Source organism: Haliotis asinina, chromosome 4 (genome assembly GCF_037392515.1).
Source record: "Haliotis asinina isolate JCU_RB_2024 chromosome 4, JCU_Hal_asi_v2, whole genome shotgun sequence".
Taxonomy (NCBI): Eukaryota; Metazoa; Mollusca; class Gastropoda; order Lepetellida; family Haliotidae; genus Haliotis; species Haliotis asinina.
The window spans coordinates 26,553,806-26,579,169 of NC_090283.1; the positions used below are offsets into that span (position 1 = coordinate 26,553,806).

General features: G+C 41.3%; 1 protein-coding gene across 1 annotated transcript in view; it reads left to right on the forward strand.

The window, feature by feature from the left end:
- LOC137281465 (mid1-interacting protein 1A-like) overlaps nt 1-21,299 on the forward strand; it is a 313,728-nt gene extending 292,429 nt beyond the window's left edge. The window contains exon 2 of the transcript XR_010956738.1: nt 21,290-21,299. The gene's annotated coding sequence lies outside the window, so the exon portion shown is untranslated. The remainder of the gene's footprint in view (nt 1-21,289) is intronic.
- Nucleotides 21,300-25,364: the final 4,065 nt, after the last annotated feature.

Sequence of the window (25,364 nt, forward strand, 5' to 3'; positions counted from 1 at the left end):
ACCATTTTTCTACAGCATTAGCTGGAAGGTTCACAAAATCTCCCATGGCTAACATGTATCTGGACACTGTACAGTCAACATGACCACTGGGCCATTTCTACAGCAGTAACTGGAACCTATACGAAACCTGTCCCCGCTAGCATGTATCTGGACAGTGGACAGTCTATTTGACAACTTTTTGAAGCCTGGGCAGAAAGTATCATAAGCAGTTAGCATGTCCTGAGAAACTATTACAGACAAGAGGTTCATCATCAGTGCATTATCCCAGAATAAGCTCTGCAGTAGTGCTGTCTGACTAAAAGGAAAAGGTATGGGTATAACATGTCAATGGAGGCACCCATAAGGGGGGATAATGCAAGTGACAGGGATACCCTGTGGGATGAGATGGCCATGATTGTTCTAGCACCTCACAGGCAGCTTGATACCCTCTGTGATGAGATGGCCATGACTGTTCTAGCACCTCACAGGCAGCTTGGGTTCAGTGCACATTATTATCATTATCATTACTATAATGGAAACACTTCTTAGTATGTTGCCTAGAGGATGTGAAACATTTACCAGCCCAAACCCCCTTCAACACACCCTTCCATCTAAACCTTAAGGAATCTGGTGGTTGTGAAGTCTATCATAAACTGACCAATTCAGCAGTAACACCTTCAACCTCAAGCTAAACATGCCATCCCAATGGCATCTTGTAATCTCAACCTACCTTTGCTACGAACTGTACATAGAGTCTCCTTGATCACTTGAAATTCCATGGAAGACCTTGCAGTCATCTCCGGTAGAGAGTGTCACCTGTCTCAAGCTACATGAACACTTGGGGGTGAGGAGTGTCTGTCATCTGGGGTAGGGTGTATCACCTGGGTCAAACTACATGAACAGTTGGGGGAGAGAGGTGTCTGACATCTGGGGTATGGTGTGTCGCCTGGGCCAAACTTCATGAACACCTGGGGGTGAGGGGTGTCTGACATCTGGGATATGGTATGTCACCTGGGTCAAGTTACATGAGCACCTGGGGATGAGGGGTGTCTGACATGTGGGGTATGGTGTGTCACCTGGGTCAAGCTACATGGACAAATAGGTGTGAGGGGTGTTTGACATCCGGGGTATGGTGTGTCACCTGGGTCAAGCTACATGAGCACCTAGAGGTCAGGGGTGTCAGTCATCTCGGGTAAGGTGTGTCACCTGGGTCAAGCTACATGAGCACCTGGAGGTAAGGGGTGTCTGACATCTTACATGAATACATGGGGGTGGGGGGTGTCAGTCATCTGGGGCATGGTGTGTCGCCTGAGTCAAGCTACATGAGCACCTGGGGTATTAGCCATCTGGGGTAGGATGTGTCGCCTGGGTCAAACTATATCATCAGAGCAGATGGAGATGGTGTCTGTCATCTGGGGTATGGTGTGTGAAGCTACACAAAATGAAGACAAAATACTGTCAAAATCTACCATTGCTGTGTATGTTGTACCTGCAATCAACACTGTACAAAAACTCAACACAGGCCATGATGCACCAAATCTGTCAAAAGTGACTCCATGAACATTTCAGAAAAGCCTTGAACCTGAAGCTACACAAACCACCCTGAAAACACCCTGTAATGGACTCAAGCTGTGATGCACAAGCTCTTGACAATGTCAACCCTTAAAAATTTCAGGGCAAGCCTCTAAAAATGTGTAAGCCAAGGCCACAACAAAGACTCCCTGAAAAAAAACTCTACCACTGTATGTATGCATGCATGCATGTATCTGGTCTCTGTACACAGTCTATGTGACTACTTGATGACTTGAATCCCTTTAACCTGAAGCAATACAAACCACCCTGAAGACATCCTTTAATCGAAATCTACCAAAGCTTGTGGACTAGGACTATGTATAGTTTCTTTGACCACTTGACCATTTCTACAGCATTAAATGAAAGCCTGGGAAAATCTACCCATGCTAGCATGCAGTGTTCCCGGTAGGTTTTGTGTGAGTGCGTGCAGAAATAAAATAGTAACTGTGTCGTCCAAATCTTTTGCAAGTAATACGTTCACTAAAACCGCGAATCATTTCCAAATATATTGGTTCTTTATATATGTTATTGTTTTAAGGTACCTTTTGAAATTAAGTAGATCAGAATCCATGCATCCAAATGAAGCTGGCAAACTATTTCTTACGTGTTTTTATCAATTTTTGTGTGAAAAACGCAGGTCTCGCTTTGAGAATGTATATGGACACTGTACAGTCTATTTGAGAGCTTGATATAATTTCTACAGCATTAACTGGAGGTTTTCCAAAATCTACACATTGTGACATGTATCTGGGCATCTAAAATGGCAGTGGGGGACTGCAGCTGTCACCTGGGGGCAGGAAGTATTACTTAGACCAAACTACATGGAAGCCTGCAGGTGTGGGGGTTGGTGTGGGTGTCGTCAGTCATCTGGGATAGGGTGTGTCACCTGGGTCAATCTACATTAACATCTGGGGGTGAGGTGTGTATGCCATCTGGACATGGGTGTGTCCCCTGGGTCAGTCTGCATGAACACTTGGGAATGAGGGGTGTCAGTCATCTGGAATAGGGTGTATCACCTGGGTCAATCTACGTGGACCCCTGGGGTGTCAAACTTTCAGAGAGGGTGTGTCACATGGGTCAGTCTACATATACACCTAAAGTGTGCTTCTCACTATATGTTGGATTATCTCTCGTTTTTCCAGATTAATCACATTTGAGGGTTTTGTTTTGGAGGGACAGGTTTTACTTTTGGCTAGACAGACCTCTTCCCAGGTTTTACTTTTCTTAACTTCATACGAACAGAGCCCCTCAGGATTTCCTGACCCCGATGGTCTTACATTGTCTACCAAAACCTCGGAGTCATGTTTTCTCCTACACATAAACACCTGGGGCTGAGGGGTGTCTGTCACCTGGGATAGGGTGTATTACCTGGGTTAATCTACATGAACATCTGGGAGTGGTGTCAGTCATCTGGAAAGGGTGTGACCCTGGGTCAATCTAAATGAACACATGCGGGTGATGGTTATGTGTCATCTGGGTAAAGTGTCACACCATGGGTCAATCTATATGGACAGATGGGGGTGAGGGTGTCTGTCATCCAGGCTGGGTGTCACACCTGAGTCAAACTACATGAACAGCTGGGGACGAGGGGTGTCCATCAAACGGAGAGGGTATGTCCCCATATCAATCTACATGGACACTTAGGGGTGAGGATTATCTGTCATCTAAATTGAGTGTCACAACTGGGTCAATCTACACGGACACCTAGAGGTGAGGGATGTCTACCCTCTGGGAGTATGTGTAACCATGTCAGTCTACATAGAAAGCTGGGGTGTCAGTCATCTGTAGTAGGATGTGTCACCTAGTTTAATCTATATGGACATCTGGGGTGTTGTCAGTCATCTGGGGTAAGGTGTGTCGCCCGGGTCAATCTACATGGACATCTGGGGTGAGGGGTGTCTGTTATCTTCGCAGAGTGTCACACCTGGGTCAAACATCATGGACACCTGCGTGTTAGGGGCGTCTGTCATCTACGGAGGGTGTGTCACACCTGGGTCAATCTACACAGACACCTCGATGTGAGGGGTGTCAGTCCTCTGGGGAGGGTGTGTCACCCTGGACAATATACTAGGACACCTGCATGTGACTGCGTAACCACTAACTTTTCTGAGTAAACTGATGGGTTGTTCAGGTAGCTGTATTCAGCCAAACGAGTGAGCGAGTGAGTCAGTGAGAGAGAAAGAGCTGGAAGGTGGGAAAAAGAGACAAAGAAGTGAAGAGAAGAGAAGAGGCATTTTCAATCAGACCTCACTGGTTCTCTGAGATAAAATCACAATAACAGGAGTTTGCAAGTGAATCAAGTTACACTGCACCAAGACCACTCCCTCTGAATCTGAAGAATCAAAAGCGCAACTCCAGATACCCTGGACTGACAGGGCAAGTGCTGAAGACTTCTCAGTTGTGCCACCATTAAGATACCCTAAACTGATCAGGACAAGTGCTGAAGACGTCTCAGTTGTGCCACCCTAGATACCTTGAACTGACCAGGACAAGTGTTGAAGACTTCTCACTTGTTCCACCACAGATACCACACACTGTCTAGGTCTAATGCTGAGGACTGTGAACTCCTGGCTGTGACGGCATCTCTACCTCAAGACGCACAACCTGAAACAAGACGACTTGAAGGGTATACGACTAGTCGACAATGAAAGGGTAGCTGAAATGTGAATCACTGCAAACTGCCATGGACTTGTCTACAAGGCACACCTATAAGAATACAAGAGAGAGGTTACAGATGGCCTAACACCGCCATTCCACTCATACACAGGAAATATTGAATTTGGTAATAGAAACGGGTATGGAGCAATGCAAGATGAATACTGACTGCAGAGACAATATAAATACAACCAGTAAGGAGAATGTGTCACAAGCAATCAGCATCACCTGCAAAACGGTACCTGACAACATGTTCATCACCACAGTGGAATTTCAGAGTAAGCTCTACTGGGCTGGTGCCTGGCTGAAAGTGAGTGAGTCTGTCAGTCACTTTAGTTTTATGTCGCTTTTAGCACTAGTACTATCATGGTGGGAGACACCAAAAGTGGGCTTCACACACTGTACCCATGTAGGGAATCGAACCCAGGTCTTCGGCATGACAAGCAAACACTTAAACCACAAGGCTACCCTACTGCCCCACTGGTTCAAGTGTATAGGTGTAGATGTGAAAAGTCCAGGGGGCAACCAGACTACACTACGAACAGGTGGACCTTCTCACCATTCTCTGGAGTTCAAAATGGGGGATAATATTGGAAATCAGCTCACAGTACAGGGTGTGCTTATCAAGTATATTACTACAGGCTGGGAACTCTACAAGAAGGAACAGACAAAGCTCTGAAAGACTTGAACACTTTGAGGAAGGTGCAATGACATGCTTATGCCATCTAATTGGCTCAAGGACATCTTTCTCAATGCTACAGATTTTACTTCAACCGACATGTTCCTCAGCAATACTTGTACACCTAAAATGGAACAAAGTAGGTCACAAGTCAGTGTGTAAAGGCACAGTGCAGCCGGTACTGAAAGCGTGAGTGACAGAGTGAGGAGAGTTTTAAGCCGCACTCAGTAATATTCCAGCTATATGGTGGTGGTCTGTAAATAACTGACTCTGGATGAGACAATACAGTGATCAACTGCATAAGCAATCTACAACAGGGATTCGATGACGTGTGTCAACCAAGTCAGCGAGCCTGACCATCCGATACTGTGAACCATGGGTTACTGATGATCATTTCTAAAATTTAACATGAAGCTAAAAGATATGAAAATCTGTCATCTAACTCATACAAGCAAAAATCCAGTTAATGAACTGATCTAGTCTATCTGAAGACTTGACCATGCCAACAGACAGCCACCAACCCAAGCTGAGATGGATAGTAAACAGTCTAAATCTACCTAAGCCAGCACATATCTGGCCTCTACAAACAGGGTATGTGACTACTTGACGACTTCCAAACAATACCTTTAACCTGAAGATACACAAAACACCTTAGCATCTGAATCTACCCAAGTCAACAAGTATCTGGCCTCTGTCCTGAGCATGTGACTTTTTGACTTCCAGAGAATATCTTTAGCCTGAAAACCACGGTTAAAGACACCCTAGAATTAAAATCTACCCAAGCTAGAATATATTTGACCCCTATACACAGCCTGTGTCATTACTTTATCACTGCCAGAGAGATACCTTGAACCTGAAAAAGCACAAACCCCATTAACATCCCCTGTAACCTAAACCTACCCACGTTTGCATGTTTTTCAACTCCGTACAAAGTCAGTGTGAGTACTGGATGACTTCCAGAGAATACCTTGAACCTGAAAAAGCACACACCACCCTGAATACATCTTGTAATCTAAATCTACTGAAGTTTGCACGTTTTTCAACCCTGTACAAAGTCAGTGTGAGTACTTGATGATTTCCAGAGAATATCTTGAACATGAAGACACACAAACCACCCTGAACACACCCTGCAATGTAAATCTATCCAAGCTAGCATGTATCTGGCCTCTGAACACATTCTACTTCATGACCTCTAGAGAAACCTGTAACTTTAATTTACCATTATCCTGAAGTTGTGCAACCCATCCTCACAACACCTAGGTATTCAAATCTACCCAGAATACAATCTATCTGGCATGTATACTGTCTTACTGACCAACACTTCCCAAGAATACCTTTAACCTGATGCTGTGCAACGCACCCTAACAACACCAAGCTATTCAAATCTACCCAGAATACAATCTATCTGGCATGTATACTGTCTTACTGACCAACACCTCCCAAGAATACCTTTAACCTGATGCTGTGCAACGCACCCTAACAACACCAAGCTATTCAAATCTACCCAGAATACAATCTATCTGCAACATATGTCATATTTGGGATTTCACTTTCTTAGTAAAGTACAAATTCTAGTACTTTTTTCGGTTGAGTCCCATACTTTTTTTACTAGAAAGTGGTCAAATGCAACATATGTCATATTTGGGATTTCACTTTCTTTGTGTGCTGGCGATTAGGTGCCTGACTCTGAGGGTGCGGGTTCGAATCCCGGATGGGACTCAACCGAAAAAAGTACTAGAATTTGTACTTTACTAAGAAAGTGAAATCCCAAATATGACATATGTTGCATTTGACCACTTTCTAAATGGCATCGTGTAATCATAGCTTTCGGCCGTGGGAGCCGTGCCAATTTACACTCATCAGAGAGGTACACAAAGTACGCAGTCTAGACTACCAGTTGTCCGACTTTCATTTTTGTGGAAGTCGCGGTGGCTGAGCGGGCTAGGCGGCTGACTTTGTGTGCTGGCGATTAGGTGCCTGACTCTGAGGGTGCGGGTTCGAATCCCGGATGGGACTCAACCGAAAAAAGTACTAGAATTTGTACTTTACTAAGAAAGTGAAATCCCAAATATGACATATGTTGCATTTGACCACTTTCTAAATGGCATCGTGTAATCACAATCTATCTGGCATGTATACTGTCTTACTGACCAACACCTCCCAAGAATACCTTTACCCTGATGCTGTGCAACCCACCCTAACAACACCAAGCTATTCAAATCTACACACGCTACAATCTATCTCGCCAGTACACTATCTAACTGATAAACACTTCCAGACAATACCTTTAACCTGAAGGTGTGAAACCCACTCTCACAACACATTCTACTTCATGACCTCTACAGAAACATTATCTATCTGGCCTGTACACTGTCTATCTGATGACCACCACTACCAGAGAATACCATTAACCTGAGTTGTCCAACTCACCCATCCCCCCCCCCCCCCCCTCCACAACACCCACTTATAAAAATCTACCCAGACTACAATCTATCTGGCCTGTACACTGTCTATCCGACCAACACTTCCAGACAATACCTTTAATCTGAAGCTGTGAAACCCATCCTCACAACATCCAGTTATCCAAATCCACCCATGCAACACTCTGTCTGAAATGTATACATTCTATTTGAGTGAGTGAGTGAGTGAGTGAGTGAGTGAGTGAGTGATCAAGCGAGAACAGTTTGACACCCTTTTCAGACATATTCCAGCAATTAAGAGCAGGTGACACCAGAAATGGCTTTTACACATTGTGCCCTATGTGGGAGTCAAACACTGATGTGGTGTATGTAAATAACAAACAATTTAATCACTGGTCATTTGGGTGGATGTGACCATGACGATGGATCTGGTCATGGGGGTTAATCTGATCATGAAACATACCCATGCTAGCATGTATCTGGTCTCTCTACATAGTCTCCCGGACCACCACTGATATTTTCCACAGAAAACCTTGATACTTAAGCCACACAAATATTCATAACAAACACTGTAGACCGAATCTACACACACCAGCATGTACCTGGCCTCGCTACATAGTTTGCTTGACCACCATTACAATATTGTGTATTGCAAATATATCCATGCTGTCTCCTACCTAGTCCAGTTATGACATTCTAGTGCACCTTTGTGGGAAACCAAACCCTGGACTTAAGCAACAACAAGGAAACACTTTCACCACTTGACCTTTTTTGAACCTGAAGTTCTTCACATCATTCGCTCAAAGTCAAATTCAAATACACAAAGCCACACTACACAGTCTGTTTGACTTCACCATTTTGGAATGAGTGTCAGTAACCAGAACCTACAGAAATCACCTGTCAGACACCCTGTAGACCCATTTTAGCACGTACCTGGCCTCAATACACAATCTCTCTGACGCCATTTTATCATGTCCAGAGATAAACTTTATTTTATAGTGAATTTACATATAACTGAAGCAAAACAAACCATAAATAACACACCCCGTGATAACAGATCACTACTTTTTGAATATTTCTAGACCATCCAAATTAAACCCTGAACTTAAGGCTGCATCTGCTGGGAACCTGGGCTCATATATGCTACAACTACATATGTGAACATAGTCAGCGACAACTGTCTTTAGAAAGAAAACTAAACTTCTTTGATCATGTGGTCATTCTTGCTCACTTTATCCATGGACATCTTTGAACCCAAACATGTAGATGTCAATCACTGCATAGTGTGGTCCGAATTCCATTATTTATTCACTGCTGTTGTAGTGTGCAGGTAACAGGTTAATTTTGTTTGTATATAAGTTGGTATGAATGTCTAGAGTGGTTGCATTTAGGTAGCATGAGTGAGTGTATTGAGTGCAAATGATATGTGTACTAAGTTTGTATGCTAAGTGTATAGGTTTTTGAGTGTTAGTATCAAATTATGAAAGTGTGAGTTAATGTATGTATAAAAATGTGCATAGGAGTTATAGAGTAAGAATGAGAATGTTTGGTTATAGCCATGTGACAATATCACACAGAGAGATAGAGAGATTGATTAATTGATTGATTTATGAGGTGATAGAGAGAGGGATTTATGAGGTGATTCAGTTACCTTGGCTAAGATGAGTCGGGTAACTCTTGATGGGTGTCTGGGAAGCACATGGGTGACTAAGAGGCATATGGTTGAGAGAGTTGGGCTGTGAGAGTGTCTCACACTAGATTGGATGGATGTGGAGGTCAAACAAAATGGTATGTACTCAAGCTTATTGTTGTATATATTTGGGTAGCATTATTCTAATTTGGTAATTTTGAGTGTCTTTATTTGCTTTTGGAGGTAACTCTGTCAGTGAATGGATGTCAGCCATTTTCTATAGTTCACTGTGGACAGAAACTTAGATTTGTTTTTTGTTATTTCAGTCAATCTTCAAACTTCAGCATTTATGAAGAATAAATAGAGGAATTGACATTTGTTTCAACTGGATTTTTTGTGAAATAGAACAAGAACTCTATAGCTGTCTTAAACCTGGAATCCTGCTGATTGCTAAGTTTTTATGTCATAGAAGTCAACACCAAACCAAATACTGATGAAAGCATGCATATAAACCCAAAATATTACGAGTGAGTGTGTCCACTTTTACATTGCTTTCAGCAAAATTCAAGCAAAATCAGGGCAGGCGATACCAGAAATTGTGCCCATGTGGGGACATGAACCCGGGTCTTATGTGTAATGGGCAAACGCTTTGACAAGTAGGCTACCCTGTCGCCCTATCCCAACATCTACATGAACCCCAAAAGCATTGGAATACAATCCTCACTCACTGCTTTGCTAAAAAAAGACAGCATTCCAGTAAGAACAACATCAGTCACCTTGATCATGATGACAATCTGACAACAGTCACAAACATCCACGCACCGAAAAGCTTTATTACCACTATTCATTCAAAACAGGACGCTGGAACCATTTTTCCCTCTTTAATGATCATGCTGTTAATCTTGCTGAGAGACTTTTATCAGATTCAAGTCACATGTTATTTCAAGAATACAAACTAAAGATATACAAACCATGCTGAAGACACCCTGTAATCTACATCTACCCAACCGTGCATGTATCTTGTCTCCATCCCTGTCTGAAATCTCTCCATGTATTTCAGTGAATTCCTTTAATCTGAAGCTACACAAAGTACCCTGAACACAGTCTGGAATCTAAATCTACCCAACTGTTCATATATCGAGCCTCTCTACACAGTTTATGTAACAATACATAATGACTTATGACAATACATCATGAGAATATTCTTAACCTGAAGATAGGCCTGAAGACAGTCTGGGATCTAAATCTACCCAAGCTGCCTCTGCTTCAACTCTCTACACACTCTATGTGACTACTTGAAGAATTCCAGAGAATATATTTAACCTGAAGATACATAAACCACCCTCAACACACCTTGGAATCTAAATCTACCCAGGCTTACATGCATTTCGACTCTGTACATAGTCTATTTGACTACTTGATGATTTCCAAAGATAACATGAAGATACACAAAACATACTGAAGACATCCTGTATTCTGCATCTACCCAAGATAACCTGAATCTGACTTCTATATATGAGGCACAAGAAATAAGGGAAATCCTGATGTCAACTTACAGTAGAAGGATTGATACAGAAAAGTTGCGTGCTGATTGCATTCCAACTCAGGTTTGAATCCACTTCAGACTGACACTACAAGTAGCAACCTGCTCCCTGTACTTGATACACATGGATCATGAACCGCACATGCATTGTTGGCCATAAAACTGACGGTAGGCAAACAGGAACCTTTATCACTTGCGAAAATGCCACCTCGTCAGTACCTGATGAAGGAACAGACATGGCAGGCCAGTGGAATGCCAGAGGGTGGACAATCACAGAATGCTGTTGCTCGGTTCTTCAGTAAGTCCGAAAGCATTATTTCACGACTCATCAACCTTTATTGTCAGACAGGGGACGTTAAAATGAGGACTGGTAGAGAAAGACGTCCTAAATCCACCTCCAGACAAGACACCTTCCTGAGAACCATAGCTTTGAGGAAACGGTTTGCCACTGCCCCAGATTTGAAGTGGGAATTCTGCAGAGCTTCAGGGATACGCATTTCAAATTCTACTCAAAGTAACAGGCTCCAAAGCAGAGGTCTGAAGTTAAGGTGTAACCATGACAACTAACCACAGATGATTTGGTTATCGCCCCAGGTAATTTTACAGGCCAGTGGTATGTGGACGTATCTTGCACGTATCTCTATTCATGGTCTACTTGGTGCCTTTCAGGGAATACCCTTTAACCTGAACCTACACAAACCACCCTAAAGACACCTTGGAATCTAAATCTAACCAAGCTTGCATGTATCTATTCTCTATGCACATTCTCTAGACTGACAAAGAGAAAACCCTCAATTTAAAGATACACAAACCACCCTGAACACACCCTGGACTCAAAATCTACCCAAGGTAACGTGTATTTGGTGAGGAGTGTCAGACATCTGGGTAGGGTGTGTCCGCTGGGTCACTCTCCATATGGACAAGGGGGTTTTGAGTTCTAGAGCTACACATACCAAAAACACTAAATTGTGGACACCCTAGAATCTAAACACACTCTTGATAATACGTACTTGGTCACTATACTCAGCACATTTTCACCACTATGTTAACTATACTTACCACTTCAACATGTTCAAGGCATACGGTCACTATACGCATCATATTTCGACTACTTGAACATGTTCAAGGCATACAGTCACCATACGCATCATATTTCGACCACTTGTACATGTTCAAGGCATACGGTCACTATACGCATCATATTTCGACCACTTGTACATGTTCAAGGCATACCGTCACTATACGCATCATATTTCGACCACTTGTACATGTTCAAGGCATACCGTCACTATACGCATCATATTTCGACCACTTGTACATGTTCAAGGCATACCGTCACCATACGCATCATATTTCGACCACTTGTACATGTTCAAGGCATACGGTCACTATACGCATCATATTTCGACCACTTGTACATGTTCAAGGCATACCGTCACTATACGCATCATATTTCGACCACTTGTACATGTTCAAGGCATACGGTCACTATACGCATCATATTTCGACCACTTGTACATGTTCAAGGCATACGGTCACTATACGCATCATATTTCGACCACTTGAACATGTTCAAGACATACATAGTCACCTTACTCAGCATATTTTGACCATTCTACCAATTCAAGAGAAAGATTTCTACTGTTAACTACACAAACAAGCCTGAAGAGACCCTATAATCACACTCCCTCACACCCTCGTTCTGCCAATCCTTGTCACAATACTCTGAGAGATAGCTTTGAGTCCAAGCTATACAAATCATCTGGAAGACAGTCTATGTGACTACTAGGTGATTCCCTGAGAATACCTTCAACATGAAGGTAAACAAACAACCCTGAAGACACCCTGTAATCAAAATCTACCCAAGCAAGCATGTTTCTGGTCTCTCTATAGTTTCCTTAACCAACACTGATTTTTTCCACAGAAAACTACATGCTGCAGGTACAAAACACATCTGTAAGATACCTGTAAACCAAATCCACCCATAACCTGAAAGCCAAATATACCTATACCGGCATCAATCTGGTCACTTTAGAAATTCCATTTGACTAGGTAACCATATTGAACAAATCTTGTAATACAAAACTCTGCCCAAGCCACGCAGGGCTTAACCAACAAAAGGAAAGGGTTAAACTACTTAGATAATTTTAATCTGAAGTTCTACACGCCATTCACACAAAGTCAAATTCAAATACGCGAAGCCTCACTACACAGTCCGTTCAAAAATTTGAAATGTGTGTGGCCCAACCAGGGCCTAGATTTTCAAAGCTCCCTTAGCACATAGATAGTCGTAAGTTAATCTTAAGAGATGGCACTTACGACTATCGTATACTAACAAGGCCTCGAAAATCTAGGCACGTGAACCTATAGAAATAATCTGTCAGACCACCTGTAGACCCATGCTAGCATGAACCTGGCCTCAACATACAATCTAACGGACCTTTTTATCATGTCCAGAGACAAACTTTATACAGGTTCTATGCAAACTACCCAAATGACACCCTGTAAACCCATTCTATCTGAGGTACGTCATTTATCACTGGACTTTTTATAGTGAATTACATTTAACCTGAAGCAAAACAAACCATACATGACACACTTTGTAATAACATATCACCGACACACTTTGTAATAACAGATCACCATCTATATTAAACCTGAACCTAAGGTTGCATCTGCTGGAACCGGGGCCATGTGCTACAACTACATATGTGAACATCTTCAGCAACAACTGCCTTTAGCAAAAAAACTACTACTTGAATCATATGGTCACCCTTGCTCACTTTATCCATAGACATCTTTGAACCCAAACATGTAGATGTCAATCACTGCATAGTGTGGTCTAAATTCCATTATTTATTCACCGCTGTCTTAAAGCTGGATTCCTCCTTAATGCAAAGTTTTCACTATGTGATATCGATGGAAGTCAGGATAAAACCAAATACTGATGAAAGCATGGAAACTGTTCTATAAAGACAACATTCCAGTCAGAAAATCCTCAGCCACCTAGATCATGATGACAGTCTGATAACAGTCACATACAGCCACACATTGAAAAGCTTTATGACTTAATACAAAACATTATTCATTCACATCAGGACCCTGGAACCATCTTGGTCTTGTTATATCCTGTTGGAATGAATCTTGAATAGCTGCTGGAATCTTGGACAAGTCAAACATCATCCAGAAAATATGTTATCACTCATACAAGATGAAATACTCAGATAGCATATCAAGTAATTTGACAACTTACACAAATATAATCTCTCATGATTAAAAAAAACAAAACTAATCCAACATTGTATGCCTAAATTTAACCTTGACCTTACATCATGTGATTCACAAACATGGTGACTGTAAACTGTCATGAAATAATGATTTCCTAAATTGATTTTATTTTGTTGGAATTGCGAAGTTAATCCAGTAAGTGATTTCAAGAACGATGATCATGGCCATCTAATGGTCAGAGAAGCTGACTATCTGGTACAACTGAGTAGAGCTAACTGAGGCCAGTTCTTACCACGAATCAAAGAAATTAGTCTGTTACCAAGAAATTGACTCTACACTATGTGTACAGATCTTCTCACCCAAGTATATCTGATCATGAGGGTGGATAAAGGTGAATCTGGTCATAAAGGTGGATGTGATCACGAGGGTGGATTTGTTCAAGGGGTGGATAAGGCCATGTGGGTTGATAATTTATTGTGACCAAGAGGGTGGATCTAGTAATCTGCGTGGATCTGGTCATGTGGGTGGATCTGGTCATGGAAGTGAATCTGGTCATAAGGGTGGATCTGGTCATGTGGGTGGATCTGGTCATGGAAGTGAATCTGGTGATAAGGGTGGATCTGGTCATGTGGGTGGATCTGGTCATGGACATGAATCTGGTCATAAGGGTGGATCTGGTCATGTGGGTGGATCTGGTCATGGAAGTGAATCTGGTGATAAGGGTGGATCTGGTCATGTGGGTGGATGTAATCATGATAGTGGATCTGGTCATGGAAGTGAATCTGGTCATAAGGCTGGGTATGGTCATGTGGGTGGATCTGGAGATATGGGTGGATTTGACCATTTGGGTGGATTTGGTACTCTGGGCGGATCTTGATATCAGAGTGTATCTGGCCATCCAGGTGGATCTTGTCATGTTGGGGGGTATGGTCATGAGGTCAGGGGATAACCTCAATCAAAACTGAAAACATCCAAAATCTTTGTACAATACCCATGTAATGTATATCTGGTTTAACCATTTGACAGACTCAAACTATGCAATGAACATGCAAAACACCATGCTAATTGAGCAAATGGGGATTTGCTTATCTTCAACCACAAACTACCCTTGACCCAGTGAATGCTTCCAGAGATATATCTGTAACATGAAGTTACAAGAACCATCCACAAGACACAATGTATTCAATATATAACCCCACTTGTATACATCTGACCACTATGCACACTTATTCTGACCACTTGACCATTTCTAGATTGTGCATTCGTAGATATTCCACAATCAACCTTGTAATCTTACACCACCTGTTTTGTATCTCATCTGGTCTATTACCTAAATCTACCCAAGCTTACATGTATCTGGCCTGTATCTATACACGCTCTACGTGACTACTTCATGACATCCTGCTTGCACCCTGGAGTCGAAATCTATCCAAGCTTGCAAGTATCTGGCCTCTGTACAGCCTATTTGACGAATGCCAAAGAATACCTTTAGCCTGAAGACATCCTGTAATCTAAATCTACCACAGCTTGTATGTACCTGACCCCAAAACATAGTGTATGTGACTACTCAAGCTACACAAACCACCCCGAAGGCACTCTGTAATAATATTCTACCTAAAATAGCATGCATGTTGCCTCTGTACACAGTCTAAGTGACTACATGTGACTTCCAGAGACTACCTTTAAGCTGAAGCTACACAAACCACCCTCAACACACCCTGTAATTACATATATATCTATTAGCTTGCAAAAAGATTTGCCAGCCACTGACAAGTGAAAATGTACGTGCGACCATCTCCAGGGCCTTCCATCAAGAATCACAATAAATCAAAGATAATTCAAGACATTCGTCACAATTATTCACACTAAAAGGTGACTTTTATCAATAGATTGCTGAAATTTTACATTTTGTCTCAAAATATAAATAATTAACTACATTCATGACACTGGTAGAAAATGTGAGAGAGACTTGAAGCCAATGACTACACTGAAAATGTCACATCTTAACAATGTGAGTGAGTGAGTTAATATTTAACATCACATTGGCAATATCTCAACCATATCGTGACGCAAAAAAAATGCAGCTAATATGTCTAACCAAGGTGTGATAGTAACATGTATTGATGAATGTCAATCCTCACTCTGAAAAAAAAGGTTACTCAAAAAAGTGGTGGGACAGGTGCCAATGACACTTTGAACTCTCGCAATTCCAATGTCTGTAAACTAACGTCAGCAAACTCCGTGTCTCATGCCGACATTCTAGCAGCAGTAACAACAATGGTGACCATACTTAATGATTTCCAGGGAATACCTTTAACCTGAAGCTACACAAACCAAACCAACACCCTCTAACCTAAATATAACCAAGCTAACACAGTCTACTTAATCACTTTCTGAGAATACCTACAACCTGACGTTAAACAAACCACCCTGAACACACCCTGTAATCTACCCATGCTAGTATAGATCTGGTGGCTGTACACAGTCTATTTGACCACCACTACACCATTTCCAGAACAGCATATATACTGAAGATGCACAAACCACCCTGAAGACACCCTGTACTCTACCCATGCTAGCATCCACCTGGTGGCTGTACACAGTCTATTTGACCATCACTTGACCATTTCCAGACAAGCCCCTATACTGAAGATACACAAACAAGCCCCAGGACACCCTGTAATCTACCCATGTTTGTATCCATCTGGTGACTGTACAGTCTATCTGACCACCACTTGACCATTTCCAGACAAGCCTTCTTCTACAGAAGATACATACACCACCCTGAACACACCCTGTAAACTACCAATGTTAGTATCCATCTAGTGATCGTACACAGTCTATTTGACCACCACTACACCATTTCCAGACGAGCATCTATACTGAAGATACACAAACCATCCTGGAGACACCCTGTAATCTACCCATATTAGTATCCCTCTGGTGTCTGTACACAATGTACTTGACCACCACTTAACCATTTCCAGACAAGCTTTTCTACAGAAGATACATACACTGCCCTGAAGAAACCCTGTAAACTACCCATGTTAGTATCCATCTGGTGATCGTACACAGTCTATTTGACCACCACTACACCATTTCCAATCAAGCCTTTCTACTGAAGATACACAAACGACCCTGAAGACATCCTGTACTCTACCCATATTAGTTGACTGTACACAGACAATTTGACCACCACTTGACGATTTCCAGACAAGCCTCTATGGAAGATACACAAACAACCTTGAAGATACCCTGTAATCTACCCATCTCAGTGTCCATGTGGTGTCTGTACACAGTTTATTTGACCACCACTTAAACATTTCCAGAACAAGCCTCTATACAGAAGATACACAAACTACCTTGAAGACATCCTGTAAACTACCCATGTTTGTATCCATCTGGTTACTGTACAGTCTATTTGACCACCACTTGAGCATTTCCAGAAGTGCATCTGTTGTTTTCATTTTGGAGGCATCTACCATTCTTCCATCTGGTGAAAGGTGTGGCACCTGGTTATATCTACATGGGTCACCTCATGGGGTCATCTCAGGGGTAGGAGGGGTCGGAGTTTACCAAGTGAAGTCTATCTGGGGGCTCTGTCATCTAAGGGAGAGTGTGACATCTGGGGGAGGATGTTTACCTGTGGGGTCTGTCATCTTGGGAGGGCGTGACACCTCTGGGGTCTGCCATCTAGGGTGCTTACATAGGTCCACTTATGGGGGCCTGTCATCTAGGGGTTGTGGTTTTTACACTAGGGGGTGGGGTGGGGGTGGGGACAGTATTTGTCTCTGGGGTCTGTCATCTGGGGGAATGGTGTTAACCTGTGGGGTCTGTCATCTGGGGGAAGGGATGTCACGTGGAGGTATCTACATGCAGGAATGAATCTAACCCTGAGTCCCACGTTTCTGACACAATAAATTCTGGCAGGACATATTTATGTAACATATGCATCCTCTTGGACACAAGCTTTTGATGAAACAATGTTATTTTGGAGCATAGGCAATATCATTGTTACAGAGTAAAGATGGCCAATAATTCAAGCACAATTCAAGTCTGTTCAATCAATCTAAGTACTTCTGGAAAAAAAGTATCTGAACCATTTTCTCCAAATGGTGACAGCTGATTGGGAGTTGACATGGTATCAAGTTCACAAACAAATCTAATCTAAATAAATAAATAAACAAGAGTCATCAGAAGATGACATATCCTTCTGGCCCCCACATATTTGAAAGGACAAATCATCAGACAGTTACTTATTGTGTTTTTAGACCAAGTCTGAATTGTTTCCATGGAATTCATGAAAAATATAAAGGCCATATATCTGTGATCAGAAAAAGTCACTATTTCAAGATCTGTCTCGTATATCTGGCAAGATCTTTTGAAAGATATGAAATGGTTTTCAAGCTGTGCTCCGGAAACGAAGTCAGCAACATGTTTATGGAACCGAGAAAATAATACATAAAAAATAGGAAATAGCAAAAGGCACCACTTTGGGGTCTGCAACACATATCTACCAAGTAACACTGACAGATATGAAGAAGTTTTTGAGTTCTGCTCCGGAAACGAAACACACCTCTTACTTTTGTGAGTAAGTCAAAAACGTTTCCAAGGGAACTGAGAAAATAATAAGTAACAAAAAATTGTAAGTAGCAAAAGGCACCACTCTAAGTTCCAATTGATATATCTACCAAGTTTTGCAGAAAATATTGAGCGGTTTTTGAGTTTTGCTCCGGAAACGAAGCATGCCCCTCCCTTTTGAGACTATGTTCGAACATTTCCATAAAAACGGAGAAAATAATAAATCAGAAGAACATGTAAGTAGCAAAAGGCACCACTTTGGGGTTGCCACATATATCTACCAAGTTTTGCAGAAAAATATTGAACGTCTTTTGAGTTCTGCTCCGGAAATGAAGCCTGCCCCATCATTAGACTAACACCAAAATGTTCCATGGAAAAGCAAAAAAAATAAAAATGCCAAATGCCAAATATTGAACGGTTTCTGAGTTATGCTCTGGAAACAAAATGATTACGGACGCATGGACGGGCGGACAGATGAGGCATCGACTATATCCCCCCACATTACATGCCGAAGGGGGGGGGGGGGGGAGGAGAAGATCAACCCATCCTCTCTACATAGTCTCACAGACCACCATTACAATACTGTGTATTGCAAATATATCCATGCTGTCTCCTACCTAGTCACTTTAGTAAGTGTATGACTAGTTCATAAGTCAAAATCTGGGAGTACCCAAACCACACAAGATTCACTTAGTACCCAATGGGTCTATAATACCTCTCGTATTTTACTCAGTTAACTTAATTGAGTGGTGCATGATTATTCATCCAGGCGCCCGAACTCTACAACAGTGTCCACAAATGTTAAGCAATGCCTACATATACATATACTGTTATAGTGACTTCAATGTTGAGTGTTTGAAAATAGCTGTCAACTATTTGGCAATATAAGAATTACTAGAAAGTTGGTCCTATTGAGAACCATTTATATTGATATACTTAAACATACTAATTAACCGATAACAAAAGCACATTCTGTGTAAAAATACTCAATTCTTTAAACTAGTAGGAGTATACAAAATGATAGTTACTCCTCAAAAAGTGCAACTACTCTTGAACTGCTTGAAAAATTATCTGGAGCTCTGATTAACAATATCAAACACATCCTGTAATACAAAACTCTACCCAAGTCATAATGTGTCTGATCTGGTTAATGTGACCATGTAAACCATTTCAGGAGGAAAGCTTTTACCTGCTGTTTTGCAGGTTACATTATAGAGCACCTTTGTGGGAAATCAAACCCAGGACTTAAGCAACAACAAGGATTTGCTTCAACTGCTTGACCTTTTTTCAACCTGAAGTTCAACACACCACTCGCTCAAAGTCAAATTCAAATTCATACACGAAGCCACACTACACAGTTTGTTTGCCTTTGCCAGTTTCTGAAGTCAGTGTTACCAACAAGACCCTGTAAGACACCCTGTAGACCCATGCTAGCATGTACCTGGCCTCAACATACAATCTATCTGACACACTTTACCATGTCCAGAGATAAACTTTATATAGGTGCTATGCAATCTACCCAAAAGACACCCTGTAAACAAAATCTATCTCAGCTACTATTTTGAAGACTTGACATTTCAGGGTGAATTACAGTTAGTCTGAAGCAAAACAAACCACACATAACGCACCCTGTAATAAGTGATCACTACGTTTTCACCACTAGAATATTTCTTGACCATCCAAATTAAACATGAACCTAAAGTTGCATGTACAGGGAACCTGGGCTTTATTTGTGCCACACTGACAGCTCTGTGAACATCTTCAGCAACAACTGCCTTTAGAAAAAAGACCCATGAAGGTCCCAGGGTAGAATATGCCTTCAGCAACCCATGCTTGCCACAAAAGGAGATTATGCTTGTCGTAAGAGGCGACTAACGGGATCGGGTGGTCAGACTCGCAGACTTGGTTGACAGATGTCATCGGTTCCCAATTGCCCAGATGGATGCTCCTGTTGTTGATCACTGGATTGTCTGGTCCACACTCGATTATTTACAGACCACCACCATATAGCTGGAATATTGTTGAGTGTGGCATCCTGGTGACGCCTAAGCAGGTTTTCTGGCCTACGGTGTTCAAGAGGTCAACTTGAAATTCAAGGCTTAAAAGACTTTTTCTAGGCTTTTCTAGACTTAAGGCAAATATAATTTCCCCAGGATTTTCAAGGCTAAGTGCCCAAATTAAAGGCATTACCTACATTGTACGAAACCTGCCTACCGTGTGGCAAGTAGCTTTTGGAGAAGAAATTGAACCCATCTACCTTTCACCTGAACACACCCTAGAATCTGAATCTACAAAAAAAAGTGCATGTATCTGATCTGGTAAACAGTCTATATGTATGTATATAATGGCTTCCAGACAATACCTTTAACTTGAAGATACACAAACCACCCTGTACACACTCTGGGATCTAAATCTACCCAAGCATGCTGTATCTGGTCTCTATACAGTCTATGTGACTATATGTAATAACTTCCAAAGAATATACGTTTAACCTCAAGATACACAAACCACTTTCGAACGGGGTTGTCCCACTTGTCCGGTCACTTAATCACCATGTAATCTAAATCTACACAAGCCTGCATGTATAATTTCAATACACATAGTCCTTACTGACAAAGAGAATACTTTTAATTTGAAGATATACAAATCACCCTGAAGTCACCCTGGAATCTAAATCTTCCCAACCTAACATGTATTTCGAATCCTGATGACTTCCAGAGAATATCTTTAAGCTGACGCTACACAACCAACAATGAAGATACCCTCTAATCTAAATCTCCCCGAGTGTCCATTTATTTGGCCTCTATACACAATCTACATGACAATACATAATGACTTCCAGAGAAGATATTTATCCTGAAAATACACAAACCACCTGGAACACACCCTGTCACCTAAATCTACAAAAACTAACATGTATCCATTCACAGTCTATATGACAATACATAATAACTTCCAGAGAATACCTGGAATAACATGGTGATACACAAACCACCATACAGCCACCCTGGGATTCAAATCTATCCAAGCTATCATGTATTTCGAACACAGTCTGTGTGACTACTTGATGACTTCCAGAGAATACCTTTAGCCTGAGGCTACAGATCCACCCAGAACACACTCTGTAATCTAAATCTACCCAAGCTCATATGTATTTGGCCTCTGTACAGAGTCTATGTGACTATATGTAATGACCTCCAGAGACTACCCTTAACCTGAAGACACACAAACCACATCAAATACACCCAGTTATCTAAACCTACCCAAGTGTACATGTATCTGGAGTCTAAATCTATCCAACCTAACATGAATCTGGTCTCTGTACACAGTCCATGTGACAATACATACTGATTTCCAGAGAAGACAGATAAAGCACCCTGAACACACCCTGTAGCCTAAATCTACCCTAGCTTTCATGTGTCTATCCATGGTCTACTTCATGCCTTTCAGAAACTGCCTTTAACTTGGAGATACACAAACCACCCTGAAGCCACCTTGGAATATGAATCTGCCCTACCTAACATGTATTTCGATTCTGTATACATAGCCTATGTGACCTCTTGATGACTTCCAGAGAATATCTTTAACTTGAAGATACACAAACCACCCTGAAGACACCCTCTAATCTAAATCTATCCAATAGTGCATGCATCTGGTCTCCGTGCACAGTCTATGTGACTATATGCAATGACTTCCTGAAAATACCCTTAACCTGGAGATACACAAACCACACTACAGACACCCTGGAATCTAAATCTACCCAACCTAACATGTATTTCAATTCTGTACACAGCCTATGTGACTACTTGATGACTTTCAGACAATATCTTTCAGCTGAAGGTACACTAACCACCCAGAACACACCCTCTAATCTAAATCTATCCAATTGTGCATTTATCTGCCCTCTGTACACAGTCTATGTGGCAATACCTAACAACTTCCAGAGAATACCTTTTAGATGAAGATACACAAAGCACCCTGAACACCCTGTAACCTAAATCTGCCCTAGCTTGCATGTATCTTGCCTCCATCCACAGTCTACTTCATGCCTTTCAGAAAATATCTTTCACCTGAAGTGACACCCAGTAATCTAAATCGACCCAAGCCAACACATATTTCGACTCTGTACACGTTCCTGTTGACTACTTGATGACGGCTTGAGAATATCTTTAATCTGAAGGTACAAAAACCACCCAAAACACACCCTGGAATCAGAATCTACTCAAGCGTGCATGCATCTGGCCTCCACACACACAAAGTGTATGTGACAATACATAATGACTTCCAGAGAATACCTTTAACCTGAAGATACACAAAGCACTCTGAACACACCTTGGAATCTAAATCTGCCCAGGCTTGCATGTACCTATTCTCTATACACATTCTCCTCAAGAGCTCATGTATCTGGCTTCCATACAAAGTCTGCTAGATGACTTCCAGAGAATACCCTTAACCTGGAGCTACACAAACAACATTTAAGACACTCAGTTATCTGAATCTACCCAAGCTTGCATGTATCTATCCTCTATACTCATTCTCCTTACTGACAAAGACAATACCCTTAACTTGAAGATACACAAACCACCCTGAACACACCCTGTAATCTAAATCTACCCTAGTTAGCATGTATCTAGCCTCTGTACAAGGTAAAACATCACTACTTCATGACTTCAAGAGAATACCAATCGCTTGAGGCTACTCAAAGCACTAGAAGACACCCTGTACTTGAATATACCCAGGTAAGCATGTATCTGGCCTCCACACAAAGTCTACTTGATGACTTCAAGAGAATACATTCAACCAGAAGGCATACAAACAACAATGTACACATGTTCACCCTATCATCTAAATCTATCCAAGCAAGCATGTATCTGGCTTCTATGTACAGTCTATGTGACTCTACATAATGACTTCCAGAGAATACCTTTCACCTGAAGTGACACAAACCTTCCTGAACACACCCTGTAATCTAGAAATATTCAAGGAAGCGTGTATCTGGCTTCTATACGCAGCCAATGTGACTATACATAATGACTTCCACAGAATATCTTTAAAGGATTCTCAAAAAGCTCTTTAAACATTGTTGACATTCGATCTTAATTAACACCAAGATACATATAATATACACAAAATAAAGTTTTAAACCGTAATATTTCATTCTACAGCTTCTAATGTGAATCTATAAAGCATTTCGCCATTTTGGAAGAAAATGAGGTAGGTGGTCGTGTGGTTGCTTGACATCATACCCGAGAGTCACTACATCAAGACACGAAAAATAGAGCTACAGAGCCTGTGCCCGAGAGTCACTACATCAAGACACGAAAAATAGAGCTACAGAACCTGTTCGCTTACTGAGGTCTGCTTCTAGTTTATCAAATAAATGAGACTAGGAAGTCAAACCTGGATTTGGATGACATACTAGACACAGATAATATCACATACATACAACCGTTTACATTTTGAAGTATTTCTAGCAGCAAGACTGACATGAATACTGACGATGATTCCACCAGTTGACAACATACAGACAGAGGACGATCTCGATCCTGACTACGTTTCGAATAGACTACTGCAGTCCTATATGCAAGCCAGTTGCCTATAATATGTTCATTGAAATCTGATCAGATACAGAATTTATTTTTCAGCAGTCATTGTAAAATTTGCAAACAAGATAATCTCAATGTTCGATCAATATATTGAGCCTGCCTTACGGTAAACATCGGGAATGTAAACACTGAAATAGTTACATGTTTAGGGTTCATTATTTTATTAAGGTTTTTAAGTAACTTTATTCCATAAAATGTGTCTTCCCATTAAATTTATCTGTAAAGGTTTATGGTGATATCTTTACCATCATGGAAGTGGACAAGTTCAATCCCACTACTGTAATGAACTGAAGTACCCTAAATTCAATAGTGTATGTTTTTGGAGTATATCAGTAAAGACTCTATATCAGTGCATCAAACATCAGATTTATTACATCTTCAATTTCCCCGCATGTGTAATCTGCAAAATTTGCAAAATCTGCAAAACATACACAAAATCTAAAATGATATAGGCCTGTAACCTTCTTAACAGCTGATAATAGATATAATAAAGAATAATAGATGCAATAAATTCAGATAAATCTGTACTGTATCGCTCTCTTTAACTGTCAGCTTCTGGAAAAGAAATTTCTTCATTGTGTTGTAGTAGAAATGTGTCAAGTGTGATCAGTAGCAAAGAAAGACTAGCAAACAAATCAAGACACCAACATACGATGATAAAATCAAAGAATTTATTTGCATACAAACTGTTTATGACAAAAAAATGAATACAGTATGTACACCAATATCATGGAGGTGAAAGCCGGCATGTACAGTCAAACCCCATTTACTCAGACCCCCATATCCAGAAAACCCGCCTTCGATTTTTATGTGAAACGAAACTTATGTTCAGTAATTGTACTCGCTTAACCGGACCCTGCAGTGAATTTTCAAACCATTCCCATAGATTTCCATTGAAAAATGATCCAGTTGGCCGGACGGAAAGATCTGTGCACATGTGCAAGTGTATGTGTAACATCAATACCGTTTACCGCACGAATATGTGATTTTATACTTAATCTATCAGAAGGCATTTGATGTGAATTGATTAATTAACCATCAAAACACTAGGGGCACGTGTCACTCTGGTTGTTCATTAGGATTTGGCTGGTGTGAGAACATGTCATCAGTAACGAAAACACATGTTAAGTAGGATTACGCTTAACTACATTGTAATTGTACTGTTCATCACACTTATAAATCAACTCCTACTATCTGTGGCAATGCATTGATTCATTCATTTTCCAACATTGGAAGTTGATCTATGCGGAGCTAAGCCCAAGCCCTCAACCCTCACCCCAGCCAAGGCGTCGCCATCTTGACTATATCCACCTCCTCCTCGATCAAAGACTATCGTACACAGTCGCCGACCAGCGCAACCGAGGCCACCGTTAGCCTGGGGTCTCCTCCCCACGGGGCAAGTCCCTTTTATCAATCAACTATCGTTATAACCAATTGTACATAGTTCTTATCATATACCCTATCATCACCT